At 43.0% G+C, this 20,417-nt stretch overlaps 1 protein-coding gene and 1 pseudogene across 3 annotated transcripts in view; both read right to left on the bottom strand.

Moving 5' to 3' along the window:
* LOC306667255 (immunoglobulin lambda-1 light chain-like) overlaps positions 1 to 20,417 on the bottom strand; it is a 759,848-nt gene that overhangs the window by 81,599 nt on the left and 657,832 nt on the right. The window lies entirely within an intron of this gene.
* On the bottom strand, positions 1,908 to 4,617 carry LOC306668901 (serine/threonine-protein kinase MARK1-like; annotated as a pseudogene). Its single transcript has 3 exons — positions 4,551 to 4,617; positions 4,036 to 4,439; positions 1,908 to 3,889 (listed from the first exon to the last, which is right to left on the bottom strand). The product of its transcript is annotated as a serine/threonine-protein kinase MARK1-like (transcript).

The following is a 20,417-nucleotide window of genomic DNA, read 5'->3' as shown; positions in this document are numbered from 1 at the left end:
AAGAGTAATTCAATTTATGTATGTAGATCTTGTGTCCTGCTATTTCATTGAATATGATGATCAGCTCTAGAAGTGTTTTTCTAAAGAGCCAAAAACAAATGCTATATTATGAGGACTGTTCAAGTAACATTTCAGTGTGCACCAGTGAAAGTGAAGAAAGGACTGCATCACTTGTTCTGAAGAACACTGGAGTAAGAAAAGGCTACACAGTTTTGTTTTGCTTTTTCAAATATCACCCTTGCTAAGGCAAAAATATGCTTCATTTTAGAACAGAACTGTTACAGAAGAAAGCTACATCACAGTACAATACAGAATATAAAATTCATCTTCATCTGGAAGCCATCATGGCATGACAAATCACCTATACTTAGAGATTTCCAATGCAGGTTAGAAATACAGCATTTATCACAGCTTTATTTTTCTTCCATAAAATCTGAATACTATTTCTCAGGAGTGTGAGGATGGAGCCCATATGTTGATATTACAGTAATTTCAACATTAAATAACATTGCACAATCAACTTCCAAGGCTAATTCAGTACAAAATAACAAGTATTAACAGGTACCTGTACTAGTGGTTTTACATTGTATGCATCACTAATGATGAAAGAAAAGTAGGTAAATGCCCCAATACAAAGCTTCACATTCTAGGCATCATGATGAAGAATAAATACAAGAAACCTGGCAAAATATTGAAAACAAATGGGTTACATGGAAACAAACTGAACAGCCACATAAGCAGAAATCATTAATAAACTTATAAATAGTATGATTTACTCACAAGTCTCTTAAGTACTTACAGAGATTATAGAGGCAGGGGTGGATGGTGGATGAAGAGAATGGGAGGAGAATGAAGCAAATGTTCCCAGTGCTAGTTAATTCCTGAGGTGGCATTATTTCTTAACTGATGCATTGATCAATGCTGTAAAGGTGCATTTGTGCTATGAAACAGTCCCAATGTTATTCCATTTCTGCAATTATACTGTGATATTCTGAAGGCAGCTGACCTAAGAGACAGTTGACATTATAATAGCCTGCTGAAGTGTTGATTCTTTTCTATTTTGATGCTACACTTAGCAGTGGGACAGAAAATACTTCAAAGTTCAAAGAAACGTGGTATAGACTTAATTTTTCCAGTACTTCTTATCTCAAGCCAACGTTATAATTTATTTTCATGTACTTTATTTTAAAAACTCAAAGTCCTGACACAGTAAACATTTTGTATCTTCTTAACTAAAACTTGTGTGATAACAAGGCTAAGAGCAAAGATAAGCAAAAATAATTCTGTGTATAATAAATCTGATCAGCTTCTGGTTTTATTTTAAATAATTTTTAAACATCCATGCTACAATTGTAAAGATTACTTTGCACTTTTAATCCTGGGTACAATTTTCAAAATTGCATGATAGAGGTGAGAATTTAAAAACCTACCAAAATGTAAATAACATGGAAAAACATTTTCAACTCAAAGCATCAAATGTACATTTATGTGCAGAAATCTAGACAACTGTACAAGTTTGTAAGCATTCCCATTTTATTATGCAACTCTGTGAACAGAAACACACAACATACTTCCTGTACATGTGAACCTACTTTTACGCTGCTGATTTATTATAGTAATACTGATTTTAATTTTACACTTTGTAACTATGTATAACCTTATTGCATTGAGGGCAAATTCTACATGGGAAGATTCAAAGGTGGACCACATTAGGCATTACCAGTACATTCAAAAACTGTAGCTCATTTATGGGTGTATCTTCTCTCCTCCTGTAAATTTGTATTTCTTTACAGCTTAAGCTCGTTTGCTATTTTGGATGCAATGTTCTTTTGCGGTGCTGGGGATTCGAATCCCAGTCCTTCCGCATGCTAGGCAAGTACCCTACCAGATAGGCTATATCGTCAGCACTATGCAATGTTCTTGAATGCAATAGAAGTCCCAAATATTCACTTGAAACAGACCCCACTAAGGGACAGAGATGTGGCAGTTTGCAGACTTCCATCTCCCACTGCATCAGGCTATCCTATCTAGCATCTCCATGGACACAGAAAAGCTAAAACCTCTCTTTTTGTTCATAATTACAGTTATTTGCATCTAACACTTTTTGGATTACTCTCTGTCATTAAAGTCCATTGAACTAGTGGTTTTCATACTGCATGTGAACCACAAGAATGAGGCTTGGAATCTTCCTTGTCTCTTTCTTTTGCTTTCCCTGATATACTTCCGCAAATGAATTTCATTGTGATTTTGCTTATTATACCAGTGGACATTCCCCTTCTGGCATATGTAAATGCACCAGTTTCTTGGGATGGCGAAGCAAGAGGCCCATTACAAGGAACGCTGTGTTGCTCCAGGAGCTGTTCTCCATGGAAAGTGCTTTGACTTGAACTCCCTCAGGGAAAATGGGTAAGGTCTGGAGTGGTGGCACTAATACTGTGAGCAGATGAGGAAGCAGCAGGCACTCTTGGGGTTGTACCAGTAAGCTTGAGAGCCATTTTAATGGTTGGCAGTGTGACTTTAATAGGGTGACCAGAAGTGGACATGGATTTCTGGTGGCAGAGCTGGGCTGAGGCAACAGCAGAGGACATAGCAGATCCTGCAGAAGATATGCTAATTGTTGACATCTCCAAAAGGCTGCTCTCCTTCCCATTCTGTAGTGCTCTGTATCCATCTGTGGTCCTCTCACAGATGTATGTATCCTTCTCGCCATGCTACCTCCCGGGTACACATTGTTGCATGGATAGTTGAAAACTTTTTCCTCTCTGGACCCACAAGTGGGCTTGTAGTCATCTCACTTTTTGATCCAACTGTGGGGCTGACAAGTTTATGAGTCACATCTTTGTCCCACTCTGTTCACTTTCTACGTTAACTTGAGGCCGTTTAGTGTATGATATGGCAGGGGAAATGGATGGACCAGTATGATCACTAAACGTGGATGCTTCTCATTTGCTGAGATGCTTTGCTGGACCTTCAGGTGAGCAGGGGACTGAAGAGTGCTGTTGTTTAGGTCACTACTGGTCTGTGACCTCTGAAACAAGTTTCCATTGGATATTGACTCACTGCCTTTGAATTCAGGTGGTTTTCTAACTAGAAAAATATAAGTAGCCAAAACTTCATTGTCTTTCTGACTTATTAAGGCATCATTTATTTCATCTCATGCAAAACTCATGGTGACCATAATGTCCATTCTTTTTGTAACACAGAAATCTGGTTCAGCCTCAGTATGTGGCTTTAATTTTTAGTGACCAACATTCATCCACCAATTTTTCATTATTTGTTCCAAGCTGCCTCTCTTTATTGGATTCAGCACTAATAATTTCTTCAGAAGATTTTCATCATCTCTGGATATGTAGAAGGGGATATGATTCTTTCCTCACAAGACTCGCTGGTTTAGTTGCTTTAAATTCTGGCTGCCACAATAATGTGGTCTGCCACAGAATGTGTCAAAATTGTTCCTGACTAAGATTTCATTACTAAAACTAAAGTCAGCAATTTCAATATTCATATAAGCATCAAAAAGGTTTCCAGCCTTAAGATCACAGTGATGCACTTTTGATGACAATACTATATGACAGATACAATCTGCTTAAAGTTTGCATGGGCCTCTTTCTTTTTCATTCCTCCATTGGCAAGTACATAATTAAACACTTCACCCCCACTCTCCTACTCCATGACTAAATAGAGGGTCTTTCTCTGTTTCTATAACTTCCAAACATTTCACTGTATCAGGATGTTTCAGTATCTTCATTATTCATATTTCTTCAAACAGCTGTTTTGGGTTGGTAGGATTTAGCTGAGTTTTGTCTGTTATTTTCACAGCAACATCTCTACCAGTTAGAACATGTCTTGCCAATTTCACTTTGGCAAAATTCCCCTTCCCTGTTGTTTTCTGTCAATGGTAATTTCTGACGCGAGGCTGCTCCTCTGTTGCTGAAGTAATGCAGTTTCTACTTGGGTGATGTTCCCTCTGCACTTGCTTTGGTAGGCTGGATGTGTTGTTCCACAGGTGTGTGATTCTGAGTTCCGCTCCTTCACCTTTGGCAAGGGTGTCCGCGTAGATTTGGTGCGGGCTGCGGGTCTGGGCCTGGGTCTCCCAGGTCTGGCTGGGGTGCGGACCCCGGGTGGGGAGGAGAGGAAGGGAGTGCAGATGGCAGCACCAGGCCTGACCGCGGACAGGGGCTCCCACAAGACTCGGGCGGTGCATGGATCTGCCGCGGCAGGGCTGGAGCGGGAAAGACGCCTAGGAAGAAGAGGAGCCGCGCGGGGACGCGGGCTGTGACCAGGGAGGGACGCGGGCTGGGACCAGGGAGGGCTCCGGGCCAGGGCGGCTGCCCCGCGTGGGTCAGGCAGCGAGGCCCGGAGGACGTCGCAGCGGCCTGTGCGCAGCGGGGACAGGGAAACGAGGTCCGAGTGGGACGGCGGCGGGGCCCCGCTTGGCTCTTGGGGCCACGACCGAAGGCGAACCTGGTGCCGCAAATCACTGCCTTGCTAGTCCTGGAGAGCGCGTCTTGGCAACGGGAGCTGTGGCCCTCACAGCGTCGCCCACCCGCTCCCCGCGCCCGGCCTCAGCTGTTCAGCTGCGCCAGGCTCAGCCGCATCCACGTGCCAGGGACCCATGGCGGTGGCGCCAGGCTCTGGGCGCTGAGACCCCCAGCGTTCGCGAGGTCCCTGTTGCCAGGCTCCAGCCAGGAGATGCGACCTGCATGGCAAGCTCTAGAAGTCTTCTGGTGGAGTTCTTTTGCTCTTCTAAATATAGGATCGTATTATCAGTACACAGAGATAATTTTGACTTCTTTTTTCATTTGTATCCTTTAATTTCCTTCTTTGGCCTGATTGTTCTGGTTCGAGTTTTAAGGAATCGTTGAACAGGATTGATGAAAATGGACATCCTTGACTTGTTCTTGATTTTAGAGGAAATGTTTTCAGTTTCTCTCCATTCAGTATGATGCTGTCCTTAGTTTTGTCATATATATCCTTTACCGTCTTCAGGTAATCTCCCTCTACAGCTGGTGTTTTAAACACTACTGTTTCTCCAGTGTTTCAACATGAATGGGTGCTGGATTTTGTTAGATACTGCTCTTGCATCTGTTGAGATAATATGTGATTCTTCTCCATAACTCTATTTATGTAAGGAATTACATGTATTTATGCATGTGTTGAACCAACCTTGCATTCCTGGGATGGAACCGACTTGTTCAAGGCGTGTGTCTTAATGCATTTTTGAATGTGTGTCAACATGTTATTACTGGTTTTTGCATCTATGTTCATCAGGTATATTGGTCTGATGTGTATTTCTCTGGTTTGGGTATCAGGGTAACACTGAATTTCAAAATTTTTATTGTTGTTGTAGATGGACAGAATACTTTTATTTTACTTATCTATTTTTATGTAGTGCTGCTGAGGATGGAACCTAGTGCCTCACACATGCTAGGAAAGCGCTCTACCACTGAGCTACAACTCGAGCCCCTTATACTGAGTTTATTGAATGAACTTGACAAAATGAATTTAAGAGTGTTCCTTCCTTTTCTATTTCATAGAATACTTTGAAGAGGATTGGCATTAGTTCCTTTTTAGCAGTCTAATAGAACTCAACTGAGAATACATCTGGTCCTGGGTTTTCTTTGTTGGAATGCTTTAATTGCTGTTTTTACATTGCTTGATCTTGGTCTGTTTAAGTTTTCTATATATGATTCAGTTTGGGTAGGTTATATGTGTCTCAAAATTTGTCAGTATTTTCCAGATTTTCTAGTTTATTGAAGTATAAATTTTCAAAATAGTTTCTAATGATCCTTTGAATTTCAGAAGTGTCTTGGTGACATCTCCTTTTTAATCTCTAATTTTGTTGACTTGGGTCTTTTTTTGGTTGGTATGTCCAATGGTTTTTCAATCTTGTTATCTTTTTCAAAGGACCAACAATTTCATTGATCCTTTGTATTTTTTATTCTCAATTTCATTAATTCTGGCTCTGATCTTAATTATTTCCTGGCCTCTACAGATTTGGGAATCAGTTTGTTTGTTTTTTTCTCTAGGGCCTTGTGGTATAGGATCACTGTATTTATTTGAGATAATTTTATTTTTTTGTTGTAGGAATTTAATGCTATAAACTTTCATCTTAGAACCGCTTTCACATTGTTCCAGCGATTTTGAATTGTTGCATCTTTATTTGTTGCCCAGTATTTTTTTTCCAAGAATTTCTCCCAGGAGTTCTTCTGTGGGTACAGCCCTCAATCAAAATTGAATTATTTAATATCCTGGTGTTAAAATGGTTTCTGTTTTTAAATCTTGTGGTTGATTTCTAATTTCAAACCATTGTGATCTGATAGGATGCAAGGAATTATCTCTAATTTTTGTATTTGCTAAGATTTGCTTTGTGCCCTTAAGTATGATCCATTTTAGACAAAGTTCCCTAAGGCACTGAGAAGAAGTGATTTCAGTTGTTGTTGGATAAAATGTTCTATAGATGTCAGTAAGGTCATTTGATTAATAGTAATTTTTAGTTCCAAAGTTTTACTAGTTTGTATCTGGATGACCTATCTAGTGGTGAAAGAGTCATGTTAAAATTACCCAGTGTTAATATATTGTGGTCTATTTTATTCTTTTTATAGAGAAGGATTTGTTTTATGTACACTGGTGCACCATTTTGAAGGGCATAAATATTTACTATTGTCATATCTTGTTGTATAATTCCCATAACCAGTATTAAATGACCATCTTTGTCTTTTCTGATTAATTTTGACTTGAAGTCTACTTTGTCTGATATTAGAATAGTTACCCCTGCTTGCTTTCAGTTTTCATTTGCATGGTATATGTTTTTCTACCCTTTTATCTTCAGTGTGTGGATGTCTTTGTAAGTTTAGTCTCGCATTTTTTTGGGCCTTGTTTTTAAAAATTTGTCCTAATTAGTTGTACAGTAGAGTGGAATGCATCTATACATCTTGATAAATCATACCCAAATGCAGTGTAATTTCTCATTTTTCTGATTGTACATATTGTTCCTTAATATAATCTGCCAACTGTGTCTTTTAATTGGACAGACTAGATCATTTACATTCACTCTTACTATAGAGATGATGATTTTATTTCATGTCATTTTGATTTATTTCTAATGTTTAATTCATATTTGACTCTCCTTTAATTTACTGTTCTTTTATTGAGATTCATCCCTATGAATCCCTTTTATTTTTATTTTTCATTTCTTCTACATTGAAGCATTTCACTGTAGGACAGGCTTAGTGGTATAAATCTTTTAATTTCTGCTTATCATGGAAGGTTCTGTTTCATGTTCAATTTTGAAAAATAGTTTTGCTGGATGTGGTAATCTCTGTTGTCCACTTTCTCCTGAGCCATGTGCCTTTGGTCTCTCAGAAGAGCCCAGCTCAACCCACGGAAAGGTTCCTGGAATGTAAACAAGCTTGCTGATCTGGGTTCTGGACATACAACAACTAAGGAGGGATGGAACAGTGTTCATGGGCTCAATTCCTGGAGGGTGACTGTGAGCAGAGGCATTGAAGGCCAAGGCTCATTTTGACCCAGAGGAGCAGCCAGAGGAAGTTAAGGCACCCACCTCCTCAGTCTTCTATTCTGACCCAACTGTTGATAAGAATGTTCCCCATTATCCCTCAATAGGGCCCCCAAAGGAAGAGTAAATTTGCATAATCACCAAACACTCACAGCCCCTAAAGGACCTGAAAGTGACTAAGAGAGGCCTGGGGAATCCCAGCCATGCTGCTTGTCTCAGGAGACAGAGCTCTGGGGACATCTGCACCATGGCCTGGACCCCTGCCCTGCTTGCCCTTCTCTCTGCACAGATGATCAGCTAACCCTGTCCCCTGACTCAGTCCACACAGGACTCTGAGTGAAGCCTGCCCAAACCTTTATCTCAGCCCAGACACAACTCCATGGGGGAACCCTGGCTATGGGTCCTTCATCCTCAGGCCCATTCCCCTTTCTTCTCTTGCAGACACTGTGACTTGACTCAGTCAATCCCAGGGCTGGTGGCCCTGGGACATGAGGCCAAAATCACCTATTGTGAGATAAACTCCATCTAGAATTATACTTATTTCCAGCAGAATCCAGGTCAGACCCCTGTGCAGGGGATACACATGGATACTGAGAAGCCCTTAAAGATTTAATCTCAAGCACAAAGCCTTTATTTAAAGATGGCTGTAGTCTATGCTACTCTCCATCCCAAGATGCAGTGTTTGTCATTTACTATTCCCATGGAGCAGAGGTGGGGAAGACTTACAATGTATCATTTGAATAAAAGTTCAGATAAGAAACAGTGTTTTGGAGTCATATGGCATCAGTTGGAAACCGTCCATTCTGCCCTTGCAGCATGATAGGACCATTGAAAATCTTAAATGAGTGAACATGTCTCTGCCCAAACACAGGCAGTAACCACTGTTGGCTGACCCTGATTTTAACAGTGACTTGAAGTGCTGGGAACTCTCTTTTTGCATTCTACGTGAGAAAACTGGCTCAGGTCTACAAATTGAGGCTGAGATTGTATTGAAGCCCCTGCCTTCAGTACTTCTCAGTCAGCCTTAATTACTTCTGAGAATTTGACTCAACAGGGACCTGTGTTGGCTGCCTACCCCCTACTTCCAAGAGCGCTGAATTCTCCCATTCCTCTCTGCAGGTCAAGACCTCAGGACAATCACTGAATTGTTTTTTTATAAATGTACCCACTTTGCTTCTAATGGTAATACACATTCAGGTGACTGGTTATTTCAGAAAACTGTTATCACTATTACTATCAATAACCCATTTCTCAATCTCTCTCTTTTCTCTCGCTCTCGCTCTCTCCCTCTCACTCTCTTCCTCTCTCTCTTTCGTGCGCAATATTTACAGAGTATTTGGATTCATTGTGTCACATTTGTACGTGCCCATACTTTGATCAGTTTCATTCCTGAGCATCTTCTACCTTTCCTCATTCCTTTCTGTACACCGCCGGCCTCCTTTATGTTTTCAGAAGATCCCTTCTCATTCCTTTTTATCCTAGCCTCCATATTTTAAAGCGAACTTAACGTCCCTTAACTTTCTTAGACAGGCTTATTTTGATTAACCTGTGCTCTCCATTCCCTGCATTTACCTAAAAGTGACATATTTCCATTCTTTATGGCTGAGTAAATTTCCTTTGTGCATACATACCACATTAGGGACCACTTTCCATAGTAGCCTCCTGCCATCTTCACTGAACACAAAGCCACTGAGTAATGCAGGAGTCCTCCCACATGCATGTGCTTCATTCAATTCCTGAATACAAACCCCTCCAGGCCATCCTGAGCATAGATTCATCTCTAAGGACAAAGAACAGGGTGGATTTGTGGACCCAGAAGACGGGTCCAACAGGTAAAGGAGTGTCCCATGGCTTGAGGTGGATCTATAGACCTCCCTTCCTGTCTCTGTGTTCCTGGGTCTGGAACCTGTACTGAACATAGTGCTCCTCCAAATCAACCCTGAACTCAGGTGGATTTACACAACAGACAACCTCCTAAAGCAAATGTGTACAAAGGCTAGGGAGGAAGCCCGCCCAGCCTGTTCCTTTAGAAGCAAAATAAGAGGCACCTTCACCATGTCCTGGAACCATCTCCACCTCAACCTCCTCACTCACTGTCCTAGGAACCCACACACAAACAGAACATGGCAACGAGGCCATGACTCTCAGGTCAGTGCAGTCCTCCCTGTGGTAGAAGGATGCTTGGGAACCTGCAGTGTAGGGTAGCAGGGCTGTGGGGCTGTGCTCACTGTCTTATGTGGGCCTGAGGGGCGACAGGTGCCAGGAAAGGAGAGCAGGTTTGTTTAGGTGTTCAATGTCTCCACCCTCCTACCAGGTTCATGGAGCCCTGTGACTGATTTTGATGGGAAGCGTGCTTTGAGGGCTCAGGAAATCCCAGGAGCAGGCAGGCAATGAGTCTGACCTCTTCTTCTCTTATATGCAATGTGGCCTCCTACAGCCTGACTCAGCCATCATCTATTTTGAAAACCCTGAGACAGGATCACATGCTCAGAAAATAAACTGGGGATTAAATATCCATAATGGCACTAGCAAATGTTAGGCCAGTCCCCTGTGTTTGTCATCTGTGATCATAGCAAACATTCCACACACAACTCTGGCTGCTTCTCTGACTCTGATTGAGGAAACACAATCACCCTGAATCACCAGTAGAACCCAGGTCAGGGACAAGTCTGATGTTTTCGGTGCCCACAGCACATGGCAGGGGGAGCTCACAGTGACACAGATGGGCACATGGGACAGAAACCTCCCCACCCAGGCCAGACTTTCACTTTCACCCTTACTCAGCAATTACCATAACCTTGGTCTTTTTTTCACTCAGTTGGAATGTCATTTCACCCAAGAATACTGTAGAATCCACTAGAAACATGATTTTCCCAAAGAATTAGCTGGATTTTAAATTAAAATCTTGTCATATCCATTCAGTACTATAGAGACTAGTTCACAGGTTCCTGGATGAAAAATGTCCCCAGACAACCCTTTCCTTCATTAGACACTCACACTCTCTTCCATTGATTTCAATATAGATTATAACAAGGAAGGAACACATTCTCTGACTTATCCCTGTAGACTTTATCTTCAAGGAACATGAAGGACTGTGAGCCCAGTGGGATAAAGACCCAGGATGAGATATTCTGATGTGCCAAGACCTGCTCTGGGTGCCTGAGAACAAGATATTCCAACTGCCCATGTGCTTAGGAAGTGCACACATGTCTCTCCTGTGTGAGTGAAGACCAAAACCACCTCATCCCCATGCCCAATGAGACATGCTCATGAGCCTCTCACATCTGACCAAAATTAAACTCTGTACAGCACAAAAACAGACTCTTGGTTCTCATTGCAAGGATCAGTTCTGTCCTACAGATGTGGCACAGCAGGCAGAGTGTTCACCAAGCACATGGAAGCAAAGTCTCTTTTATGCAAAGACAGATCCATGCAGGCGATAAAAACACTAGCACATGTATATGCTTGTGTAAATTTGCAAGGTCTTGCTGAGATTTGTCCTCCAGAAGAAAATATCTTCCAAAACACTAAAAATATTATATCCTAAACTGGATTATTCATAGCACCTGGGATATACAGTTTTAGAAAGTTTACCTTTAGGGTATGCAGAATATATTTATATTAATCTCCATACATATTTGTGTGTGTATATGTATATATATACATATACACACACACACATTCATATAAAATGATGTTTCTAGAGTCTGATCTGGATATATATACATATCTAATGCATACATATATAATGTATAGAATTTATTAAAAAACAAGCCTGTAGCCTCTATGTATACCCTCCTGACTTGAATAGAAGCTGATTTCTAATTTGTGTATTGGTAGACAATACAGGAAAAATCAAAATACATGTCAATTATAGCACAAACTACTATTGACAATGATTACTATAGTTTGGAATGTATAGTTTACTTTTTTATTTGTCCTAATTAGTTATTTATCACAGTAGAATGCACTTTAACACACATATATAAGTGGAGTATAACTTCTCATGATTGTACGTGATGTAGAATCACATTGGTCATGTAGTCACATATGCACATAGGGTAATAATGTTCAATTCATTCTACTGTCCTTCCTACCTCTACAGCCCTTCCCCTTCATTCACTCCCCTCTGCCTAATCCAAAAGTAACTCTATTCTTCCCTAGCTGCACCCTCATTGTGAATTAGCATTTGCATATTAGAGAAAATATTCAGCCTTTGTTTTTTTGGAATTGGTTTATTTCACTTAGTATGATTTTCTCCAGCTCCATCTATTTACCAGTAAATGCCATAATTTCATTCTTCATTAAGGCTGAGTAATATTCCACTATGTATACATATCACATTTTCTTTATCCATTCATCTGTTGAAGGACACCTAGGTTGGTTCCATAGTTTAGCTATTGTGAGTTGAGCTGCTATAAACACTGATGTGGCTACATCACTGTAGTATGCTGATTTTAAGTCCTTTGGGTATAGACTGAGGAGTGGGATACCTGTATCAAATATATATATATATATATATATATATTTATATATATATATATGTCATAGGTGAACAAAATACCTTTTTTTTATTGTAAACAAATGGGATACATGTTGTTTCTCTGTACATAGCGTAAAGGCATACCGTTTGTGTAATCATAAATTTACATAAATGACGATTCTAGAGTATTCTGAACTGGATATTGTGTTTTTGGGGATTCTGGTCAGCCCCAAATGGTGCTGTACAGACTTCCAGAAGCCTGTCCAACAGCAGGTAAGGTGCAGCCACACCACTCTCCCACAGGCAGCTGAAAGAACCACAGAGAGGTGCCCTCCACACCAGAAGCCCAATATTTTGGCTGAGGATTTTATCCCATGTTGCTCCCCAGCCCAGGCTGATCCAGGGAATCTAGAGTAGGTAAAGAATGCAGGTCTATGGCCTTCATGGTTCTGCTCTTCTCTCTTCCTTCCTGAGTGGCACTGGGATAGTCACTTCCTCTCTCAGTCCCATCTTTTTGAAGTGCACTTCCCAAATTCCGTGCTCCCAGTTCAACTATCTTGGGGACTTCATGGAAAACAGTGTGGGTCACTCACTAAACACTAGAAGATTTTGACAGCTTCCTCAGGACAGGAGGCACAGGCTACAAAGTCCCCACCTGGCTGCAAGGTGGGAACAAGGTAGAGAGGGAGGACCAATAACCACCTCCTGGTTATTCATTCCCAGGTAAATAGGAAGGCCCAGGGCTCTATCTGAACACACCATTCCACCTGTCCTGCCCAGCACACCAACCTGGAAGTTCCTATACGTGTTAGGCCTCTACCCATGAACCCCACTACTACCTGGAAATTCTCCATCACCTGCCCTGAATACACATCTCTCCTGCCATCAAAGATCTTCATGTAGGAAAACATATTATCTTGTTCTGGAAAAAGCTTTCAGTCCTGGTCCCTGAGTTTCCCACTCTCCTCTTACCTCCTCACACACCCAGAGTCCATCCACAGGGCACTGACACAGCTGTGCCCACACTATGCTCTTACCTGTTTTTCTCCTCCAGACCTGATGGCATTTCCAGAGGCACCTGTGCAGAGAGGGTGCCACATTATAACCCACCCATCCTGTGAATCTCTTCTAATCAGTGTATTAAATATCTGCATTTTCCCTTGTTTGATTTATTTCCCTCAATTATTTCCCTAATAGGCTTGGAATTGTTCTCTAGTGCAAGAACACCTGCATAGAAATTACAGATATGAACACATGCAGGATAATTCTTCCCTGAAAAAATACATCTGAGGTATGAGGGGTAATATTTTCCAATATTCACTAATTAATAATGTGGGATCTGGAACATTCTGTTTCTGTTTCACCATCATTACCATCTTAACTTTCCTCTCCTCTGGTCTCCTGAGACTCTGTTGCAGATGCAACCATCACACCCAGGTTCATGTGGGGAAATGTTGTGAAAACAGTACGTTCTTTCCATCACAAGTGGAAACACTCACTGAGAAGAACTCAAGAAGTCTGTGTTTCAGCCCATGAATCTTCACCATATTCCATGTCTAATCCTGGACACCTGCGACCTGATGAAAAGCCTGGATTTTCAACAGAGAGGATAATGTTCAGGTAGAAGCTTGTAGGATTGTCTGCTGAGACTGTCCAGCAGGTGTGTCTAACCCAGACTCACCCAGGAGATGGAAACTGCTGAGAGAAGAGGCAGTGTCCTGTCCATGCTGACCCCATGTTGGAACCAAGATGGAGCACTGTGGTCCAGACCACAGTGAGCCTGAAAAATCTTTAGTGGAAGATGTCTCCTGTCTATGCCTCTGCTTCTGTAGCCACCACAGTCCCATATTGACTCCACACCTGCCACTGGCACCAGGAAGATGAGTCCTTGAGTCCTGTGTCACCCAGCAAGAGGCCCTGGGACCACTTATATGACCACCCACCACTACTGAGAAAGGTGCTGTGCTACCTCAGTGGGGCTGGATCCTTCTCCTCCAAACTGAAGTGTTCATATTTCCAGTGTAACCTTCGCCCTTGTTTCCTCCCCTTGACACAGATAAGGGCCATATAGTAAAAAGAAATTTCTGTTGTGGGGACAGCAAGCCAAGTATCAAGGTCGTATGGTCTTGAGCAGTATGTTCTGATTTTATACAGACTCCTCTGAGCCTCCTACAGCTGGTGTAGAGCATCCACCAGAGGGCAGCAGAGACCACCTGAGAGAGCCCCTGGAGCTGGAAGTCTGGGGTCAGGGGTATTCAAACATGCAGGAAGCTTTTCTGGAAGATAAGATGTCCTTTTTCATGTCATCCTCTTTCATACTGTCATATAGATTCTTTACTCTCCTGAGTTCTCACTTCCAGCTCTAATAGAATGTGTCTGCTAATATGGCAGGGACCCAGGGTCTTCATTTCCCCCAAGATCACCATTTGTGCTGAAATTCTGCCACCACCAGGCAGTATAGAAGCACAGTGTGGAACCTGCCCAAATCATGCTGGAGATGGAAGGCACAGCAACCCAGATCTGCCTGAGGTGATCCCACCAGGGACAGAGTTACAGCACCTCACTGAATCTTTAATATTTTCAGACACTTGGTTCAGGGAAGAAGTTTATTAGCACCACGCCCAAGAGTCATGATCTGGGGCAGGATACACATCTACGCCTCTGTCTCCTGTAGACTTGGTTCAGAAAATTCAGACAGATGTGACTCTGAGTTCTGCATGACCACATCAGCCCAGGAGCAAACCCCAAACACAGTGTGGGCAGACATGTTGTCCAGACTATGTAACTAGAAGGGGAGGGAGAGTCACCTAGTGGGTTGACATTGGTCCACAGGGCCACTCATTTCCTCTCCGTGTCTCTAGGTTGGAGTCTAGCTGAACATCACAAACCTCCCTTATCAGCAACCCTGATCTCAGGTTTATCTGCATAACTCTCAGGTCTCTCCAGCTAGGGGATGAATGAATCCTGGGTAGAAGCCTGGCCAGCCTGTGCCTCAAGAATCAGCCTCAGGGGTGCCTCCACCATAAGCCTGGACCTCCCTCCTCCTCGGCTGCCTTGCTCCCTGCACAGGAGCTGCCCCAGGACTCCCACCCACCAGTGCAGAACAGTGCTCCTTTACATGTCTGGCCCTTCCTCTAACAGCAGCAGGTCCCTGAAGTCCCCACTCTGTGCTCACTGGCCTGTGTGAGCCTGAAGGACTACAGCTGCCAAGAGAGGGGTAGTATTTTTGTATGTTGTAGGCTTCATTCTCCACCCTATCTCATGGACCACTGGGACGGGGATCAATGGGAGGGAGCACCCTGTCAGCACATGGAATCTCAAAACTTTTCCATGCCAGGTAGGAAGGATATCCTAGAAGGATCCGTCATCTGGAAGCCCACGGCTCCTTTTCTGCCTTGTAGGATCCATGACTTTCTCCATCCTGGAGTAGCCTGTTGGTTACCCCAGGAGAGGTGGCCAGTGTCACCTGTGGGGGAAACAGAGTTAGAAGATGTAAAATGCACTGGTACCAGAGAAAGCAGGTCAGGCCCCTGAACTGGTCATCTAAAATAATAACAACCAGCCTGCAGGGATCCCTCACTGATTCTACTGCTCCAAATCAGGGACCATGACCACCCTTACCTTCAGTGATTTCCAGGGCCATGGATGATGCTTGCTACTACTATAAGTTGTGGGGCAGCAATGGTAAAGCTCAAAGTGACACAGGCAGACAAGGAGTTGAGATGGGAACCTGCCACCACTCTGATTCCCACCATCCATCCCTGTCCTCATACCGGCAGGACAGGGCCTGCCTCCTGGCGTGGAAGTTTCCATTCCTGCCCCTATCCCCATATTTCTAACCAGGGCAGGCAGGTCCCTGGCCCTCTCCATGCTTCCCTGATTCCACTGGAATCTGAGCAGGATATTTTTATTGACTTGAATTGCCAGCTCCCAAAGGCCACATAAATCCTATCAGTCATACAACAATAAGCCTTAGTATTAAAGAAAATTCCATTGGGACAGGGTCTTAGTTATGATTCAGAGAAGAAATGTCAGGCTGGAGAATGTTCACTGAAGAGGTTTAAAGCAGATCTGTCAGCAAAGGAACAGCATAGAATTAGGAAGTATTCATGACATAAGGTGCAGGGCTGGTAGACACCGGGGTGAGGGGGTCTTGCTACAGGTGCTGATTAATAAACTTCTATCTGATAAACTACCTGAGTGTCCAACTCAATAGAGCCAGCAATTTTCCTGGACAATAGATGCTTAGGAATGACCCAAAACAAAGAATGATTTAGTTACTGTTTACATCCTCATCCTCCTGAGCCTGTGTCTTGGTTCCAGTAGTAAAGCTGACAGAGCTGAACTCTGTCCACTGTGTGAACAGCAGTCCCTGCCTGATGATGGTGATCATGAGCCAGAGCTGAGTGTATGAACTTCTCAGAGGGAAACAGACATGTCTCCACATACAGGATAAATAGGTGCTGGGTCAGCCAGCCCCATTCTGCAGGACTCATAGGAATGACCTTATTAGTGTCTCCCACAGGGATGCCAGGGTAGGGTGCAGTTGGAAGCAATGGCCCTCCCCAGGTCCCTGGCTGCCTGCGCTGCTCTGAGATCTGGAAGGGATTGAAGCCTGGCCCTCTCTATTGAAACTCCTTCCTACAAGAAACCCCAGGTTCCTCCCTCGTTCTCAAGGGCTCCTTCTCTCCATCATCTCACTGCCTCCTTCACCCTCTGTCCCGTGCCCCAAACTTCCCTGTGCGTAGACAAGCTTCTCCCTCTGCTTTAATGCAGGCCCTGTAGTGGAGACTAGGTTCAGAGACATGTCAGAAACTTATGTTCCTATACATCTACAATTCCTTCACTACAGAACCAGTCTGGTCTCTGTGTCATTTATTTCTAGGAATTTCTGATGGGCCAGGAATCCCAATTTGGAATTTGACTCATAATCACAAAGGCTGTTTGTAATGTGACCTTTAAACTGGCAAGGCCCCACCTGGTTCCTTCTCCCTGTCCAATTTTAGAATCCTGCCTTGGAATCCTGGTTCCAATTGTTTCAGGCCCATTCACTCCCACTAGCTCTATGTCTAAGCCCTGTGGTCCAATGCTTCCTGTTCTGCCCACTGGCAGCTGCATCACCTGCCTCCAGGTCACCAGGTGTCTGTAAGCATCTCAGGAGTCACAGAGCTGGGCCCGCACAGGAGATGTTCCAAGTTGTGAAGAATCATTCTACGTCTGTCAGGGACAGAGAACTTCTGGTCATTGCTGTGTGATAGTCCTTGAATGCTCCTCACACCAGGCAGGGGCAAAGGTGATAGAAAGAGAAAGGTCAAATTGTTACATAGATTTGAGTCCTCAGGGCCTGTATCAGGAATAGGTGACTTCACAGTCAGTTTATGTTTTGCAGAACTTTTCTAAGTTGGAGGTCCTTCGACATAAGGGAAGATGTTTGGCCAGACAGGCCTGGTATTATATCCTGGTCCACAGACACATTTGATCAAGAAATATTCATGGACCAATCAATCTGTGCTAGATACCAAGCCAGGTGATTCTAGATACAGAGTTGAGTACTTCAGATGGTCCCTTCCCTGTTACTGGTATAATAATCTCAAGCTTGAATTTAGGACCCCTGCAGTTGTTTGTCAGGTATGTAGTATTCACATGCACTTTTCTAGAGAGCAGTTCTAGCATCTATAAATTTTCAAAGACTCTAAGAGTTCAATACCCATTGATCTAGAGGTCAAACCTTCCCAGGTGAGGCTTGGACAACCTCTTCCCATTCCCAGACTGCTTCTTCACTTGCTTCTCTCTCAGGCAGACTGGGAAGGTGCAAGGCACACATAAAAGTTGTTCTTGTTATTAATTTTACAATCCTGCACTAGACCTGAGGCTTTAAGCAGTTAGAGAAGGGACTCCTTGCCAGGAGTGAAGAATAGAGGCTACAGTGTGTCCCCAAATACTATCACTCTTTTCCCCCCTATCTTAATCATGATACACTCTGCACCCTCCTGCATTTTCCAAAGCTGACGTGTTAGTCAGTTTTTCATTGTTCTGACAAATACCTGAGATGATGTGATTATGATAAAAGGTTTATTTTAGCTCACAGTTTGGGAGGTTTCATTTCATGATCAGTTGGCACATTGCTTTTGAGCCCATGGCAAGGCAGCACATCATGGTGGGAGCCAGTGGTGGAGGAAGCAGCTCACTTCATGGTGGCCAGAGGAAGAGGAGTCTCAATATCTCCTTATAAGACAGGATCCCAATGGCCTAACTTCCATTCACTAGGCCCCACTACCTACAAGTTCTGCCATCTTCAAAGAGCACCATGGCACGACACCAGACGTTCAACATATGATGGAGCTTTGGGGCACAAATATGCCCATAGTCACTGAAATCTAGAGATTATCATTAGAAATTTGTAAACTGGGTGTTGGGGAAAATGGTAGATTATGGATGGGCATTTTCCTGGTCACTGCATGTTGTGAAACTAAACTCTCAGACACACACTTCCTTGAAAAGGTGAGAGAGGGAATCTTTTCTGGGAAATAACTCTGGACATTGAAAACAGAATGGGGAATCACATGGCTGGATAGAATAAAATAAAAGAGATTCCCAGGGCTGCTAGTGGGTGCAGTCTCTCCTGTGCTAAAATTATGAAGCAGTACTTCAATTAAGGAACCCCAATTTTGGGAGGCCTGAGGGGTGTGTAGATACAGAGGGAGATCAGAGTTCAAAGTCACCGCACAGTGAACCTAAAGCATATCTTGTGCAATAATATTGTGCAGAGGGGAAATGGAGGAGAACATGTCTCCTGTCTCCTGGCTACCAGGGAAATCAGAAGAAGGAATCATCGTGCAGCTCCAGCACAGGGGAGGGGCAAATGGGAGACCCGAGTTCCCAACAGCTGTCCCTTGTCAGAAGAACAGGTTTAGCAAACTCACAACACACAGCACAGTGTGTATCTTAAGAGACCAGAAGAAAATCAAAAGTGGAGCTAGGTTTTTGTAGCGGGACAGTGATCAGAAAAACACACCTGGCTTCCCTCCTCCAACCCTTGCAGAATGACCTCTTATAAAATGGCTGCCTGAAAGTACAGCTGTAAGGAGAAGCCTGGTGGGTAATACGAAAAGGTGGGGAGGAATTCATAGTCTGAACCTGAGTGATGTAAAACCACAGAGTTCATGTGTGTCTGGGGGCAATAAGAATTGACCCCTACCCTGCATGAGTGAAACGCAGGAGTTTTTCCTTGGGGGACAGTCTTCCAGCACAGCCCAGCATCTGCTCAGCCAGGGAGTTGCACAATTAAAAAGCTTTAGACCAATCCAAGGAAGAGCTTGTAAACTTAACTTGAACCCTGTCCCCAAGGGTCCTGCCTGTGGGACCTCCTGTCACTGCAGCAACCACAACTATCATACCTGAGAAGAACATTTCGACCACCAATGGTAACAATTCCCTAAAATTTCAGCTAGTTCCTTTTCTTTATATTATTTTTATTTTTTAAATTTTTACATTTTTACTTATTATTTTTTTCTATTCAGCATTCTTTTTTTAAAAATTTTATTGTAAACAAATGGGATACACATTGTTTCTCTGTTTGTACATGGCGTAAAGGCATACCATTTGTGTAATCATAAATTTACATAGAGTAATGTTGTTTGATTCATTCTGTTATTCTTTCCCTTCCCCCCATCCCTCCCACCCCTCTTTTCCCTCTATACAGTCCTTCCTTCCTCCATACTTGCCCCCCTCCCTAACACTAACTCTAACCCTAATACTAACCCTTCCCTCCCCCCATTATGTGTCATCATCCACTTATTAGCGATATCATTCGTCCTTTGGCTTTTTGAGATTGGTTTATCTCACTTAGCATAATATTCTCCAATTTCATCCATTTGCCTGCAAATGCCATAATTTTATCATTCTTTATGGCTGAGTAATATTCCATTGTATATATATACCACAGTTTCTTTATCCACTCATCAATTGAAGGGCATCTAGGTTGGTTCCACAGTCTGGCTATTGTGAATTGAGCAGCTATGAACATTGATGTGGCTGTATCTCTATAGTATGCTGATTTTAAGTCCTTTGGGTATAGGCCAAGGAGTGGGATAGCTGGGTCAAATGGAGGGTCCATTTCAAGTTTTCTAAGGAATCTCCACACTGCTTTCCAGAGTGGCTGCACTAATTTGCAGCCCCACCAGCAATGTATGAGTGTACCTTTCTCCCCACATCCTCGCCAACACCTGTTGTTGCTCGTATTCTTGATAATCGCAATTCTGATTGGGGTGAGATGGAATCTTAGGGTGGTTTTGATTTGCATTTCTCTTATTACTAAAGATGTTGAACATTTTTCCATATGTTTGTTGATTGCTTGTAGATCTTCTTCTGTGAAGTGTCTATTCATTTCCTTGGCCCATTTGTCAACTGGATTAT

This window comes from Sciurus vulgaris (genome assembly GCF_902686455.1).
Source record: "Sciurus vulgaris genome assembly, chromosome: 8".
NCBI classification, from domain to species: domain Eukaryota; kingdom Metazoa; phylum Chordata; class Mammalia; order Rodentia; family Sciuridae; genus Sciurus; species Sciurus vulgaris.
This window is presented reverse-complemented; position numbering and strand designations above follow the sequence as displayed.